The sequence below is a fragment of the Jaculus jaculus genome, chromosome 10 (genome assembly GCF_020740685.1).
Source record: "Jaculus jaculus isolate mJacJac1 chromosome 10, mJacJac1.mat.Y.cur, whole genome shotgun sequence".
NCBI classification, from domain to species: domain Eukaryota; kingdom Metazoa; phylum Chordata; class Mammalia; order Rodentia; family Dipodidae; genus Jaculus; species Jaculus jaculus.
The window spans coordinates 54783442-54796528 of record NC_059111.1 but is presented as its reverse complement, the minus strand read 5'-3'; the positions used below and the strand labels follow the sequence as shown (position 1 = coordinate 54796528).

At 38.3% G+C, this 13087-nt stretch overlaps 1 protein-coding gene and 1 non-coding gene across 3 annotated transcripts in view; one reads left to right on the top strand and one right to left on the bottom strand.

Moving 5' to 3' along the window:
* Elapor2 (endosome-lysosome associated apoptosis and autophagy regulator family member 2) overlaps nucleotides 1–13087 on the top strand; it is a 202778-nt gene that overhangs the window by 86442 nt on the left and 103249 nt on the right. The window lies entirely within an intron of this gene.
* LOC123464190 lies at nucleotides 1664–1770 on the bottom strand. Its single transcript, XR_006639430.1, has one exon. It is a non-coding gene; the product is annotated as a U6 spliceosomal RNA (small nuclear RNA).

Sequence of the window (13087 nt, the reverse complement as noted above, 5' to 3'; positions counted from 1 at the left end):
GACAGCTAACGACATGCTTTACAATAATCCAGTGTAAAGAACCCTTTACAGAATTCATGAAGGGGCAAAATCTAGATCACTGTGACTTGGGATATAAATGAGTGGTAGTGAGAGAGTAGTCTTTCAGGGAGCATGTCTGAGAAGAAAGGGAGAGGAGCCAGAGAGGGGCATGAGATGGATGACTCAGAGTCCTGACTAGAAGTAGATGACTCACACAAGAAGTTCAACTTAGTAATATTTAATATAGAAGCTTATTTTTTGCTCATATGTGTATTGTATGAGTGGTGTATGCATGTGTACATGCAGATGTGCATGACCTATATGTGTGCATGTGGAGGCCAGAGGAGAAAGTTGGATGTTCTTTTCTATCATTCATGTACATGTTTTCTTGAGAGAGTCTCTTATTGAATTTGGAGCTGTTTTTTTTTTTTTTTGTTGTTTGTTTGACTGACTGATTAATTAGCCCCAGTGACTAATTATTCTGTCTCCACTCCCCATAGGACTGAGCTTATAGGTGTATTGGTCATACCCAGCTTTTTTTGTGGGTGTTAGGAATTGAATTTAGAATGAATCAGGCTCTCTCATGCTGTGTGACAAGTGATCTTAACTGGGGAGCCATTCCCTGACCCCTAAGAAACTTTTTGTGTAGGTGTATACTGAGATCACAGATCCAATAAAGACAGCACCACAAGAAAGCAGGAACAGGTTAGCTCTGTGTACATGCTGAATGAGCCTGGGGAGAGATGGGGTTCCAGAACTTTAATGGCTATGAAGATAGAAGAGAAATAAATATGTCTCTCTACTTTTTTGCTTGCCCTCTCTTGGAAGAATATCACCAGACCCCATAGGGCAAAGGAACCTGAGTGATATGATCCAGAGGTATAGCTGTATAGGTCTCACTCAAAGCAAAAGAGAGTGCAGAAGGATATGAACCATTAATGCACAGGGTCAGTGGGTTTGTTTGTTTTTCTTTTGCTAATGGAAGAGACATTAATCATTTATTTGTTAAGGGGGAAACCACATAAGATAGAAGCTTTTCAGAGGTCATGAAGAGGCAGAATAATTAATAAAACAAATATGAGGAGAAGGTGAGATTTGGCAAACAAAGATGCTCATTTTGGAAAGTGTGAAGGAGAGATTGTTATCTAAGTTCCCTCATAGGATACAAGTAAGCTTATGAATACACAGGCACAAAGAAGGGAGACAGTTTGAAAAAACTTGTGCCTGAAGAGATTCCATTTTCCTGTCAAGGTAGGATGCAAGGTTGCTTGTTGACAGTGAAGGGATTGGACTTCAGCAGCTGGCTTGAAGAGATTATTGTTAATTTTATAACTGATGATGAGAAAGAGAAAGTGAACTGACAAGTGAAGATGTTCAAAAGGATTGAAATGGGTTGGGGTCCATTTGAGGTAGGAAGTTCTAAGCTACTAAAAACTAGTAAATCAAAGAGGCAAATACTCACATATGCCATTAGTAGTGATATAATATAGGCAGGATTATACTTGTGCTATTTTTGACTCTCCACTGTGCCTCATACTTGCTGTTGGGATATAAATGAGTAGTAGTGAGAAAGTAGTCCTTCAGGGAGCATGTCTGAGAAGAAAGGGAGAGGAGCAAGATTGCTCACATCATTCTATTTACTCAATTCTTTTTTTTTTCCTGGAAAAATATGGAACATTTCACACATTTGTGTGTCATCTTTGCACAGGGGCGATATTAATCTTCTATGTATTGTTCCAATTTTAGCATATGTGCTGCTGAAGTGAGCACTATTTTTTCAATTCTAATGGTACCATTTATTCTGAAACTTTTAAAGGGTGGGAAGTCTCTACTATGTGCTCTCTCTCTCTCCTCTCCCTCTCAAATAAATAAAAAAAATAAATATTAAAAAAGAGTTAAAATAAAATATTAAAAAAGAGTTATACATTTGACATATTTCTCCAGGAACAAAAAAAGAATTGAGTAAATAAGCCAAGCCTTGAAGTTCAATGCTGTCTGCACTTAGCATTCTCAGACTCTCATCAGAATAGTCCATAAAACTTGGCTTACCATTCCAGAAGACATCTTCAGTTGCAAGCACCAAGTCCATGCCTATTCCTTCAAAACAAGGATTCCAAAAGGTCAACATCCACATGGTCAGGTTCATCTCAGTCCACTCCTCTGTACCAAGTTCTGTAGCAGACAGCTTCAGGTTCACTGAGATGAACTTCCAGACCAGGCACAGTCATGGAGGAAGGGATATTTATTGAAGCTTACAGATCCAGGGGCAGTTCCATAATGGCAGAAGAAGCTGGCTTGCCTTAATAGGCCCAAGCAGACAGAGAGAGAAGCACAAGCCAAAAAAAGCCAAAAGCCATAGCACACTTCAGGAACTCCAGCTAGGCACACTACATATATCTTTAGACTGAAATCTGAAACCCACCATCATACCTTAAGATCCACCCAGTGACACAGCCTCCAGCCAGGTGGCTGCAGATGCAAAGTACAAACAAATAAACAACTGAATATATTGGGGGCCATCTATTCCAACCACCACACCCACCAACCCTGAGGCTCCTAATAATCTTTCTACCTCCTCTGAGCCTTGGTGGGCAAGATAGGGATCTAATTTAGTGTTGCTTTCTCTGTAGACTCTGGATCTCTGTTTTGATGAGGTTTGAGTGACCACAGTGTCTATCCTGGTTTCCCTGGAACTGGATTTCAGGGTAGCTATGAGAGCAGTATTCATGTCACTGCTTTCTCTGTAATGGCTTCTGGGCCAGGGCAGATGAAGTGGAGGTGACCCATGTCCTGGTAGACAGTTGGCTCTCTTTTCTTTATGCAAGCAAACATTAAAAAAAAAAAAAGAAAGTTAGCATTATTTTGTTTTGATTGGACATAATTGTAGATATTTGTGGGGACAATATGATGTTTTGATTTATGTGTATAGGCAACAAAACAGGAGGATAGTCTATCACCTTAAACTTTTACCATTATTTTATGGTGAGAACATTTAAAGTCTTCTAATTATTCAGAGGCAAATAGTGCACCATCAGAGAACACAGGAACTGATTCCTCTTAGCTGCAATGTTGTTTCCTGTGACCAACCTTTTCCCATTCTACTTCCCCCGTTAGTTCTTACAGCATCTCATAACTTAAGGCCTGACCATGGCCTCACATATTTTATTATTTTTGTTTACTTGCTTAAATTTTGTTTGTCCTAATGAAAATGTCAGTGATTTGAGTTCACTTTATAGATATCCCCATAAGCTTCTTTTTTGTACTAGGTTACATTCATAGTTGTGTCACTTGTACCTAAACCTTGTCCCTCAGAAGAATTTGATAGCCAATTGCTAATTGATAGTCTTTCAAAATGCACAACATGTGTGTGTCCTCTCTTTTGAAATTCGGTGGTATGTTCTGAAGGAACTGCAATTTATGCTCCCTCTGATGGCCTTCATTTATGTGGGAGAGCAACCGTCTGAACACACTGACTTTTGGTATCACACTGTGCTGCATTATTGTGTACTTTTTCTCAGATATTATAAACAAGAAGTTAAAGATAATGGCTACTCATGTGATACAAAGAAGTCAACTGAAGTGATAATTAACTGAGCATACAGTTAGCCTGCTAAATTTGTCTTGTGACTGTTATTTCATACTGTACAGCTAGTGAAAATCTTCTTTTGATGTTTTTAAATTTGCATCTAAAATTAAGTATGTGGTATGTCTACTTCATATGTTGATAGGAGGGTCAAATCAGAATATATGTGCAATGTCTTTGCAAACTGCAGTCCTTGTTGCCTAGTGCCTAGCATAGTAAACAACCTGAAATACAACAATAAGTTTTACTGACACATAAAACTAAATATTATTATACTTGGTTAGGAACTAATCTCACATTGAAATAGGGGTGAACTTAGTTTACTTTTTCTTACAACCCTATAAGATAAAGAGAGATGTTATCATTTTATGAAATAGATAATAAAATTAAGCCTTGGCAATGTCAGTTGGCTTTCCTTAGGCATATAGCCGGAAAAAAGGGGGAGGGAGAGCTGGCATTAGAATTAATTTCCTCTCAGATTTATTAGACAAATGTTTTGAAATGGATCATAGAGAAGGGCATGAGAACACTGGAAAGATACTTTTTATTTGTTTCACATAAGAAAGTTAGCTATAGTGCAAGCAAAGACTTAACCAAATAATCTCTATAATTTCCAACCAATGTGCCTCAATTTGTGTTTTCCTTCATTCTGAGGTACACAGACAGAAGCAGATGATCATTTTGTGAAGAGATCACTGTGTGCTTAATTATCTTACTTAGCATGATCATATTTTGTATTGCTTTTAAAATATTGATAAAGACAAAGCTGTGGAAAGAAAGCCACATTTATCTGTATTTTTTAATTTATCTAGAGTAAATAGTCATTATTTCACAATAAAAGCTTGGTGTAATAAATATTTTAGTTTTTTATGTATTTTTTTATTTTTTATTAATTAGTTTTGTACTCAGTGAATACGGTCAAGTTGGTACCATTGTTAGGCTCGTCCATGTCCTACCCCCTCCCTCTGGCCCCTCTTGTTGAGGTATATGGGTCATGCATTGTGGAGTTAGCCCACAGTTATGGGTAGGAGAAATGTCTCTGCATATAATGCATATAATGTGTGGCTCTGACATTCTTTCTGCCCCCTCTTCCACAAAATTTCCCTGATCCATGTTGGGTTCATTTTTGGTCTGCTTCAGTGATGAGGTGTTGGGGGCCTCTGTGTCTCTGGATATCTGATCTGGTAGGAGTTGATTTTTCTCTGTGTTGATCTCCTTTACCCTTGTGCTTGTACCAGGTTCACCAAGAGAACAGCACCCTTGCTTGTTTTGCCAGTTGTTCTTAGTTTCAGCTGGAGACCTTTTGAGGTATTATAGGGTGGCTCTCTCCTTAGGATCTGCATCTCTCTGAAAAAGAGAAACAGTTTCTCCAATGGAGAGAAAAGTTAGCACCAGACAAATGTGATAACCCTTACTTTTTTTAAATAGAGAATTTAATAGGTGTAGGCCCTCTTGTAGCTCACGATTGGTGATAGCTTGATCATGGAGAGTGAGCTCATGTTTGGATATGGTTTTGACTTGTTTCCCAGATCCAGCTACGAGTCCCATTCCACTGAGGGAATCAGTTAGCCAAGTCAAGAGCAGTTGGTTTCCCACCATGGCTGTGTGCCACTATTGCACTTGTGTGAGTATAAGGACAAGTTATTTGCTGTTAGCTAGGTTAGACCATGAGTTGCTTGGACAGATATTGGTCATTTTCCTCCAGTTACCCATGTAGCGTCTTCTGGCACTAAACATGCTGAGTGTCTGGAGACTGACTCTTCCAGCTTCCAGCCATGTCATTCCATTTTCCGTGTCAACCGTATATGGTGTCTTCAGCAGTAGGGTCTTACCACTAACCTTCCATCCCCTCTCCAGTGCTTTGTGGCTCAGGTGTTCCCTCTAAGGGCCTGGTGAAATAATTAAGTTTTGACAACATGCCAAGGATGGTTACTTTTGGTTATTCTGATTGTGATAGATATTTAAATTTTTGATGTTTTCTCCTATTTTATAAACTCTTCACACTGAATAAGTATTGTTTTGCAATTAAAAAAGAAAACATTAAATAGTACTTTTTGATTAACATTAATGTAACAAAGTTGAATAATTATAATAGTGACTTATTATAAAGATATTTTAGAGTAAGTAACTCATGTAGAATTATTTTTAAATTGACATTGAGGTAAATGCTGAGAGTAGATGGAGCTCTGCAGAGAGATTATGGAGGAAAGTATTTCTGGTAAAATTATGTTTCCTGTGAAGTTCATATAGTAAGGCTTCTGTTTTTATTTTCACTTCTGGTTATGGAATTTAAAAATTACTTTAAAAAATTTAATAGATATTGAAATTATTATATATACTATTTATCTATTTTTTATATATACTAATTATTGAAATTATTGTAGGCGGAGCATATTTGGCCCTATTTCCACATCCTCCTATCCCTCTGGTGTCCTTTCCCCTCCCACTCCTCACTTTTGTTTCCCTAACAATTTCATTTCTACTTTCATTTATATATAATACATGATTTTATGTGACTATATAATATCTAGAATCAGGAGTGATAGAAAACATATTTGTCCTTTGGAGACTGGCTTACTTTTCTTTGCATATAGAGTATTAGGAATTAGCCTTTGCTCTCAAGATATAGTCAAGTAACCACAGTGGTCATGAGGATGAGCTCTGGAGAAAGACAGACTTAGTTTCTAATCTGAGATATGCTACAGATCAGGTGGGTGAGTTTAGGAAGATCCTGGAATTGTTTCTTATTTCATTATCTATAACAATTGCCCTGCAGAAGTGGTGGACTGCACTGTGACATTTGTGAAGACATTAGCACTGTAGTACATAAAAATACAGGGTGGCATCTGTCATAATTTTGTGAACTCATATAATTGAGACATTCCAGAATATGAGCCATGGGTTAGAAAGATTGGATTGCCCAGCTGTTAAGGCACTTGCCTGCAAAGCCTAAGGATCTGGGTTCAGTTCCCCAGTATCTATGTAATCCAGATGCACAAGGTAGTGCATGCATTTGGAGTTCGTTTGCAGTGGCTGGAGGCCTTTGTGTGCCTGTTCTCTCCCTCTCTCTCTCTTTGCATTTCTTTCTCTCAAATTATGTATATATGTATATATATATATGTTTGTGTGTGTGTGTGTGTGTGTGTATGTATAATGTGAGTTGTCTTTGTAGAGTGACTGTACATTTGTCAGAACTCCTAGTTTCAGTTGATATTGAACCAGTTCATAGACTTTCTCTTACAAAGTGTATTTATTAGACAGCTCACTTATTAGAGAGTCCAGAGCAGCACTTCTGGGGACTTGTGGCACTAGGGTACCTTTGTCTCAGGAGATAATTATGATAGCTGCTTTAAATCCTTTGATAATTTTAATATCTGGTAGTTTGCTGTTGTCATATATTTATTGTCTTTTGAGTCAGATTGTCCTTGTTCTCTGTGTACCAGATAATTTTGGATTGATTCTGTTCATGTTACATATCACTATGTAAGACTCTGGATCCATTCACATCCTCTTAGTGTGTTGGTTTACTTGTTTTATCAGGCAGTTGGGCAGGTCAGGTTCAGACCACATGATCTTCACCTTCTGTGTTGGAGATGCTAGTGTCATTTTGGTTTTCAGAGCTTCTGTGTTTTTTTGTGTGAGAAGGGGTGTTCACATCCTTGCTTAGAACAAGCAGGGGCAACTTAACACCGCAGTTTTTCTCTGCATACTTTTTTATCTCCTTTGAGTATATTCCATGGAGACAACAGCATATGGGTGAACCTGGTACTTATATTTGTTCATACAAAAATGGGGGAATGTTCTTCTCTTTTAATAATCTCTGAGATCTTTTTCCAATGACTCTTTCTTCCCTTGACCGGAAAGTAAAGAATTGTATAAATAGTTCCAGCCTCTGTTCTAATGTACAATTTCACTTGGCTGGGATGAAGTGCAGGAGAAAGAAGAGAGAAAACGAGTACTAAGGATGTCTGCCCCATACTCTGCATAGCAAGAGTGTCTTGCTCACATTCCTCCATCCCTTGAAACATACTTCTCTCTGAATAGTAGGTGCCATGTGTTGTGGTCACAAAGTGCACTTCCTTAATTAGTGCTGACCTTGGGATAGGGGTAGGAGAGAAGAAAAATAAAGAGGTGTATTGATTTCCTCTCTCTCTCTCTCTCTCCCTTCTTTCCCCTCTCTCCTTTTGGGCTTCTTTTGGAGTTTTTCCAGTCTGGCTTGGTTACCTCCAGTTCAATGCTAGAAAACAAGGAAGGAATGAAGGCAAGAAACTCATCAACATTGTTGTTTTCTAGAAATTCTTGACTTTAATGTCTAGTTCATCTGATGTTAGTTATTTTTCGGAGTTTCACTTTTGCATATTGGGCAGAGTAGGAAGGCGAAGCTGTCATGGGCTTTTTTCCACCTTGGCTGGCACCAGTGAGTAATTCATAATAATTGGCCAGGTAACATGGCCACCTAAGGACCTGGCTATGGGTTGCAGTTCTGTGATTAATTGTCCCCTCAGTACTGCATGGAATCTTAGTATAGTTGCCCAAAGTATAATGGGGGATGCTTTACCTGAAGCAATAGGAAAGAAATGTCAGGCATAAAGAATAACAAATATATATATATATATTCTAATGAAAAAGATGCCTTTTAATACGTGGTGAAGTTTGTTTTTTTTTCAATAAAAAATATTTATTTAAGAGAGGGGGGAGGAAAGGAAAAGAGAGAGGGGGAATATGGGTGTGCCAGGGCCTCCAGCCACTGCAAATGACCTCCAGATACATGTGCCACCTTGTGCAGCTGGCTTATGTGGGCATTGGGGAATTGAACATGGGTCCTTAGGCATCCATGAAATGCCTTAACCACTAAGCCATCTCGATATCCCTGAAGTTTGTTTTCTAAGAAGTGTTATTATGACAGGAGATACTAGTGGAATTATACTGTTCTTTTTAGAAATATTTTATTTATTATTTGCAAGCAGAGAAAGACAGAGAGATAGGGTGCTCTAGGGAATAGTGCCACTGCAAATGAACTCCAGATGCATGCACCACTCTGTGCATCCAGCTTTACATGGGTACTAGGGAGTGGAATCCAGGTTGTTAGGCTTTGCAGGCAAGTGCCATAACCACTGAACTGTCTCCCCAGCCCTTCTATTTCTTTTTAAAAGCAAAATTCTATTGATTTGAGAGATTCTTATGGAGCCAGTTGAGTACAAACTGACTTAGATATATAGAGTGTTTTTATTTACCTTGTAAAATTTGTAAGGAAAAACATGGTTTTGAATGTTAAACTTTTTAGAGCCACTTACATATGCTATATCTGTCAACACTTTCATATAAGTAAAGCTCAATTTCAAGTGGCAGCATTGATAAGAATAAGCGTTTGAATTTAAATTGCATTTTATAAATTCCTTCCATCTGAATTCTTCTAGTGGCTTAGTTGAATTCAAATGTGGAGCTGTCTCTTCTACAGCCAAATTGTGATGTCAGAAAAGCTTGATGTCTATGCTCCTTACCTCCTTACCTTTTTCTTTTCTCCTACTCTAGTCTTCCAGTATTGATCCACTATGTAGCAGAATCCTTCTTGTCTCTGGGTGAATGAGTAGTACTTAAGTTCTAGATCTTCATCAGAATTTATCTAACCTATTTTATGACCTTGACTTTAAACCTAGGAGATTAACATCTCAGAGGTGATAATGAATGGTAGTGAAGTAATCCTTCTGTGGTATCCTATGAATTTTGGCCTGTCCTAGCAGGTACTTTATCATGAAGTTAGGAGAAGTAAAAATATTTGTGTGTGTGTCTTAGCAAAGAAAATGTCCTAAATGTAGGGAAAGTAATACATTTTAACTATGGAAACATTTGAAAATACAGAATGATCTAAGAGAAACTAACATTATTAAATTCAATATTTATTTAACTGTCATCGGTCTTGAGAGCTTATGGGGAGGCTTCAGCAGGGGAGCCTAGATTATACATTCTTTCTTTAAAAAACTTTTTATTGGGCTGGAGAGATGGTTTAGCGGTTAAGCGCTTGCCTGTGAAGCCTAAGGACCCCGGTTTGAGGCTCGGTTCCCCAGGTCCCACGTTAGCCAGATGCACAAGGGGGCGCACGCATCTGGAGTTCGTTTGCAGAGGCTGGAGGCCCTGGCGCGCCCATTCTCTCTCTCTCCCTCTATCTGTCTTTCTCTCTGTGTCTGTCGCTCTCAAATAAATAAATAAATAAATAAATAAATAAATAAATAAATTAATAATTAAAAAAACTTTTTATTGATAATATACATACATAAATACATACAATGTACCATGATCATGAGCTCCTCCCACCATCTTCCTTTTGCCCCCTTTCCCATGCCCTCTCCACTGAGTCCCTTCTTTTCATCTAGTCCCTCTTATTAATGTATGTACAAAATATATTTAGAAAATAGTCACACTGTCTCCTTATGTCTTTTCCATACCTTGCCCCCTACTCCTTTCTCTGTCTCCTTTATCTTTCAAACTAGTCCCTCTACTATTTTAAATTGATTATTTTACTTTATGAGCCTGTAAGGTGCTGATCATATTCCTTTTCGCCAATCCACTGAGGGACCTCCTTGGTGGGGTTTTTGAAATTTCCCATGGGGTCATAAATACATTAAGTCAGTGGAGGGGACAATGCCACAGGATACTTGTTTCCACCCTGTGGTTCTTAACAATATTTCTGTCCCCTCTTCCACAGTGTTCCCTGAGCCTTGATGGGTATGTCATAAGACACATCCATTAGTGGTATGCTCTCTACAATCTCCAAATTTCTGATTTTACATTCTTGATCAAAGAATGGATTTCCTCTACTGGGGAAAGCTGTCTTCATTAGCTAGACACAGTTTTGGAAGGGACACACATGGAGCCACCAGAGAAGAAGATATACCTGGCTATCAGAGCAGATCAGCTGAATCAAACCTTGTGATCAATGAGGAGACAGGTGTTTCAGCCACATTGAACTTGTATTGTCTCATCAATCTTTTGACATATATACTTGTAGTCATCTTTCCACATGTTTGGATCTTGTCATATAATCAAAACTGTCACTTGCAGAGCAAGAGAGGGGGACTTTTCCTGATATCTACTGTAGAATGCTACACTCTAGTACCTCCCTTCAAGTTGTGTCCCTCTTTCTTCTCTGAATTCTGTGTGACCACGGGCATGTCATGACCCTTCTTGTTCTATATTACAGGCGATGGGACTTGGAATTATAATCCTAAACAGACTGAGATTACCTTTCCTGCATCCACTCCTCTGATTACAGATAGTGCCAGTGTAGGAAGAACAATTAAGGTGGAGCATAGGAATGGAATAGGAAGGAGAAGGGGCTGGAGGAGCATCTCAGTGATAGATACTTGAAAAGTATGTGAGAGGCCTTTGGATTTCACTCCAAGCACCACAAGAAATAAAAGGACAAGAAAGGAAAGAGAAAGAAAGAAAGAAAGAAAGAAAGAAAGGAAGGAAGGAAGGAAGGAAGGAAGGAAGGAAGGAAGGAAGGAAGAAAGAAAGGAAAAAAGAAAGAAGGAAGTGAAATAAAAGAGGGGGAGGAAAAAGGAGAAAAGGTAGGGTCTCTTAAACTTATACCTTGCTTTGGTCCTGCTAATGTTAGGAATGGGCCTGAAAGAGAACTTATTATATAGTGATTTATTCTTACACAGATTGCACTATGTTATTTATCAAGTATAAGTCAGAAAGAGCCTTCAAGATGGAGAAAAACTCCTGGAGGAAAGGAAAAAACAGTTTATTTAACACACTAGATTCAATACTTCATTCATGGAAAAGGTCCAGAAGTGAAGTTTGGAGCAGACAGAAGATAAATTGGGAAAAATCTGTCATATTATGTTGAACTTATGAGATTTATTCTCAGACTAATGAAAAGGCATGCTGGGTTTTGATAGGGATAACAATGAGATGCTGGCTCTAAAACTGGCTATGGAGTATGAGGATGTATAAGGGTTTAGAAGCAGGGAGGCCACTTGACCTAGTCACTCAGGTAGGAGGAGACATTTCTGGAAACTGAGCAGTAGCCATGAGGCTGACTTTGTCTCCATGTAAGACCAGGCTATGGCTGAATTCAAGTGGGAAAATGATAATTGTTTTGAAGTCTTCTAAGGCTCTATAGTGTTAATATTATTATCACCGATAGTAATAATTATCCTGTGGATATGTTAGATCCCAGCTCATCTCAATTCTAGAATAAGCAGGTGTGGAGATCTGTTGAAATCCTTTGGGAAAGGTACCAGTGTGAGATCAGCAGCTGTGAAGATGCCTTTGGAAGAGCAGGAAGGTGGGTTTGTCAGTTTGGGGTGGTGATGTAATTGGAAAGGACAGCACTATTGCAGTTAACTGGAGTATCCCTGTGTGGAACTAAGTGGTTAGCTTTACCAAGTCCCATTTTGAGGACACATCTTTCTTTCCTTTTCCTGTACTAGATGTCTCTTAATTTGTAAACTTCCTAGTTCAATATGTCTAGAGGAAGTAGATTTTTTTCCTCTTGCTATACTGTGGAAGGAACCCAAGGAACCTACATTCTTAAACAGATTTTCAACCAGTCTTCTGTTTTTAGATACATTCATTCCCTCTGATTCCTAAAGAAAATGATGATCTCTATTCTGAGGTCTGTGAGGATCAGAGATAAGCACATTTAACTCAGCAAGTTTACTTGTAATTAGACAGTATATGCTTAAGGGCTTTTTTTTTTTTTTTTTTCGAGGTAGGGTCTCCCTCTAGCCCAGGCTGATCTGGAATTCACTATGGAGTCTCGGGGTGGCCTTGAACTCACGGCAATTCTCCTACCTCTGCCTCCCAAGTGCTGGGATTAAGGGCATGCATCACCACACCCGGCCCTGAAATACAAGGGTGTATATTTTCTTTGTAGTCCTATATGAGGGTTATTCATATTCACATTCCCTCAGCAATGGTCATGATGTTGAATATTCATCTTTTGAAGGTTCTCTGGAAATACATTGTTACTGAATGTGGTTGATTTCCTTTAATTAGGAGCTGTGAAAATATAGGATGTGTATTATATGAAGCATAACTGTTTCTTGAAAGATTAAGATGCACCTGAGTTAGTTGAGTCACACAGGGTCTTACATTAAGTAATTTAGCAGATAAGAGAGGTTGAGATCTAGACCTGTCCCATTTCATTGCATGGCCCTTCCCAAAATGGACCATGGGAGGAACATATACTAAACTGACTTGTCCTAAGAAACAAAGACCATGCACTTTTACTCACATTAAAATGTAAAGACTATGAGAACAGGAACTTGAAAATTTTTGTTTCTGGTTGTATCTTCAGTATCTGCACAATGATATATGTGAGGTGCTAAAAATAATCCTCACATTGTTTAAATAGACAAACATTGAAGTCAGGTTTAGAATATGAAGTTTTTCAAAATATTTCCTCAAAAATATCATATCTATAAATGAAGAGAAAAGGATGTCTCATAAATAGACCAGATATATGTTACTTTACTTAGCAGTATGTTTCTATGG